Below are 4599 nucleotides of genomic sequence, written 5' to 3'. Positions count from 1 at the left end.
CCCCCCCCCCCCCCAAAAAAAAAAAAAAAGCTGGAAGAGGAAACTGAAAAAAATTCAAGTTGAAATAGGGATGTCATGGCTGGCAGCAATGAATAGCCCGCATGCTGAAGAGGACCAGGACTTGACTTATCCCAGAAGTTTTGTGAGCTGCTTTAGTGGCAACGAGAGAGATCTCCATGCCAAAATTTAAGAAATCACAAGTTGTTTTTAGTCTCCTGAACACAGTTTGGACATTGAGGCAAATGCCACTGAGAGCCAAGCATAAGATCTTTAAAGCAAATGTGAAGCTGCTTTTATTATACTGAGTTGAAACATGGAAAAATAAAGGCTGATGAGAAGACTTCAGGTTTCCATAAATCAATATTTACGTCAAATTTTAGACATTAAATGGCTTGCCTGGTTACAAGTACAAAGGCAAGGCCCGTTATGGGAACCCTTAAGAAAAAAAAATGGGAAATGGATTGTTTTTAAAGAAACGAGATGCTAATATTATGAGACAAGACCGGATGAAAAAACAAGGGAAAATGGATGGTGGAGAGGAGGACTAAAGTGTGAGCTAAAAGTAATTGGTGAAACATTGAAGAATAAGCCATAAATGGGAGGCACTGTGGTCATCCCCGAATAAATAGGATTAAATTAACCTCATTTAATTTAAACGTTACAAGCCAAGTGAGGCTGTAGAGGGGGTTTCCGGAGGTGCTGCGTTGTGGAATCCAGTGCTGGCGACCCAGGGGCTGGTATTTTTTCCCCCCAAGTTGCTGCTAAACCAAAGCTACAACAGAATCCCACTTTGGGGATATTGTCCTGTGAAAGTGTCTTGCTTTTGGATGAGTTATAAACCCAAGGTCTTGACCCGGCGCAGTCATTAAAGATGCTGCCATTCTTCTTGCCAGAGTAGAGTGCTCAGTGTTGCCAACTCTTGTCATTTTGATGGCTAGGCTGATATTTAGGGATGCTCTTAAAACACAGCTTCGCAAGTCTTGGGATTCAGTCAGACTCAGCTTTCATTTCAAAGAGTAAGATTTTTAACCCTCTTGAGAGTCAATTTAAAAATGTCGGTCCTAAGGCTTAAAAGCAGAAAGCAAATAAGCTGATTGAACAAATGCTGGTTCCTCAAAGCCAAAATATTTCGGTGGAGAGGGGAACAGTTGAGTCTCAAAGAATTTTTCCTTAATGTAAAATCTTTTGAACAGCTTCAGAGTCATTGAAATGTTTTATGTAAAATTGTTTTAGATATATAAATATATATTAAATGTGTAATATATATAATTGGTTAATATATATATATGTTGCACATTTCAATAACTCTGAAGTTGTTCAAAATATTATATCTATATATATGTATATGTGTGTGTGTATATGTATATGCATGTGTGTATGTATAAATATAAAATTTGAAGCACAGGATTTCCAGTTTTCCAGTTCAAAATTTAAGTTAATAACTTTTCTATGCAATTAGAAAAGTAGAAGATTAACATCAAAAGGAAATGGGTAGAAATTACTGGAACAAAATGAACTATCTTTCAGATTTTCAGCATTTTTTTTTTTTTTTAGTCTTTGTCCTAATTCAGGGCTGGGAAAGGTTTTTTTTGCTCTAGAAACCCCAAATTGATGTGTGCTGCAAATCTCATGATTCTTGAGTCTAAAGTCATGAATTTTGAACATTTGGAATTAGCAATACTGACCCCTGGTGCATTGGCCAAGTTCTGATTTAATTTGCCGAGGTAAATTCCCCATGAAGACACCATTCTTCTTTACTTCCTCACCTGAACAGCCAGGTTTGTTGCTCTGCACTGCTAAATGACTGCTGAATTACCCTTCAGAGAGAGCTGCATTTCAGTAATGTGAGGAAATTTTCCTGGGTATAGTCTGCATTCCAGGCATAAGCCTTTGGGAGAAAAAGGCATCCTTTATATGCAAAAGATTATTACACGCTGAAACTTTTATTTCCTTCCATTAAAAAAGTCATTTTACCATTTTAAAAAAATCACCTTGTTCTTCACAACTTGTCTTTGGACGTTTTTTGTGCGGTTTCCAGGGTTAAAGTAGCTTCTTTTAGGGGATTTCATATGGCTAGTTTCATAGTTTCTAGGGTCAGAAGGGACCTGAGCAGATCATCTAGTCCGACCCCCTGCCATGGCAGGAAAGAGTACTGGGGTCAAATGACCCCAGGAAGGTGTTCATCTAACCTTGTCTTAAAAACCCCCAGGGTAGGAGCCTGCACCACTTCTCTTGGAAGTTGGTTCCAGATCCTAGCCACCCTGACCGTGAAGTAGTTGTGGGCTGGTTGCCTCCCAAATAGAGACACAAGAGGATCCTTCCCATGGATGGCACAGGGAAGCCAAGGATCTATCCTCCCAACTATGCGCAAAGGAAATAAAGATGAAAGTTCAAAAACACTGGGATGAAATATCACCCTGTTCTGGCTTCTTAGGTCTAACTCTGAAGCTACTTAAATTAAAATAGCCTCCTGGGCCTCTTCACTGGAGGCGAACCCATTTTAAACCATTACAAAAATAGGTAAGAGGCATGTCCTGGTGTGTTTTTATAGAAACAGGACATTGGCTGTGTCACCTGCACAAGGCTAGGGTGTAACGTCTTGTGTTGTGCCAAGGGTGACAGTAGTTTTCTGATGAATTTAGATTATGGGTTGTAAAGGATTGTTTGGATAGGGATGATCCTGCCTCAGGTAGGGAGTTGGGCTAGATGCCCTCTGGAGGTCCCGTCCGGCCCCACGTCTGTAGGATTCTCTGATTCTCATTTTCAAGTCAGCAGCTGGAATTACCTCTGGAGCAGCACCCGCAATCAAATGCAGAAGGCCTGACTGCAGGCACAGGCGACTGGATTCAGCGGGGTTGCATCATGTTAACTAACAGCAGTTGAACTAACATTCAAGTGTATGTGTTTTGTTTTGTTTTTTTATCAGTGGGTTTTATGGTTTGAAGCCAAGGGGCAGGTGTTATCAGGAGGACAATTATAGAGCTGAGTAAACGGTGTCAGACTGGCCTGTGAATATTGTCCAGATTACTGAGCTAATCTGCTTCAGCTCCGCTTGTGCTTGCTTCCCAAGGGCAGTCACACTTTTACTAGCACACGTTCTTACACAAACTTCATGCTGAAATCTCGTGCTTGACTTGGATGAATAATCGTGGAAATCTGATTCTGAGAGGTCCCCTCGCCCAGCCAAGGAGCCAAAATAAGATGGACGTGATCGAGTCACAACTATCCGAGAGAGCTGGAGTAAGAACTGGAAGACTCAATGCAGTAAACTTTAAAAAACAAATGACCCAGGGGTCTAGTTCTGGTATATGTCTTTATAAATCAGTGTTTCTCAGAAACGGGGTTAAGGACACAGGTGCTTTGACAACAATGTTATGTCCCTTCCTGCTGGATCCCACACCAATTTGGCACCTGTTCATCCGAGCAAGCTGAGAGCTCTAATTCATGTTGTTTAACAGCCCTGGAAAGGCCTCTGTTCCAGCTGAGAATTGCCAGACTTGATAGTGCTGTAGCCATACCCCTGTATGTCCCTGATTGATCCTCTAACCCAGGAAGCGTGGGCCCTTAGTCCCTTGTATGGAGTCATCTTCCCCTGTGAGACGGCCCTTTTGCACTCTGAGAGCCAAAAGGCTGCAGGAGCAACCAGCATCTGATCTGTCTTCATTCGTCTTGGCTTGAACAAGTAAATTTAAGAGTACTAAGACCTACCTGGCCAGTTTTAGCGAGGAGATGGAAAAAAGGGAAAGTTGCTAAATTACAAATGGTTCGACCAGCTGTAGTTTGCACTGGAGGGGGCATTTCCCATTGCCAACCTGTTAAGATTATGCCTAGGAATAAAAGCCTGGATAGGCATCTTACAGCTGTGGGACAGAAGCTTAATGATCACCCCCTGAGCTAAATCCCTGGCAGCTCTAATCCGAGGGGACATACAGCAGATTACACCTTGGCCCCAAAACAACATGGTGTAATCCAAGTTAGTAAATGGCTCTTGCAAACTAAATCTGAAACCAAGGTAACTGTGGCAGAAGCAGACAGTCCAGCAAATGCCGCAAGCACACGATGGAAATGTAGACCCCTGATTTTCTCTTTCAAAGGAATACAGTAAAAAAAAAAAAAAAAAAAAAAAAAAAAAAAAAAAAAAAAATCCAATTAAATGTCCAGGATTTTGACAGCAATCTGCTAACCCTTCAGCTGGGCTTTACATTAAGAGCTGCTTCCTATGTGTGGACCCGTGCAGTCCGAGGCAGAGCTGAAAAGGGGGTTATTATTTCCATCTGTGAGGCAGATTAATTTTGAAGGACTTTTTCACTTTCCCCTTGAACCGCCCGAATTAATATTTTAGGATTTTAGTCATTTTTTCCCCCTTTTCAAAGGCCAAACCCTGGAAGTCCTATTATGCTCTTGTCAAAGGGGCTATTTCTGGAATTGATGATATGAATGAAGCCTAAAACTCCATTCTCATTAACGTCTGCAGCTTATCCTAGTTTCACTCCTAAACCAGTGGGTCTCACTGACGCTGCAGGGAAAGGCTGTCATTTCAACCCAATTTTCATATCACATTTGCACAAAAATTCCAGGACTCAAAAAAAAAAAAAAAAA

This window comes from Gavialis gangeticus, unplaced genomic scaffold (assembly GCF_001723915.1).
Source record: "Gavialis gangeticus isolate Ggan-Ray unplaced genomic scaffold, GavGan_comp1, whole genome shotgun sequence".
NCBI classification, from domain to species: Eukaryota; Metazoa; Chordata; order Crocodylia; family Gavialidae; genus Gavialis; species Gavialis gangeticus.
This window is presented reverse-complemented; position numbering follows the sequence as displayed.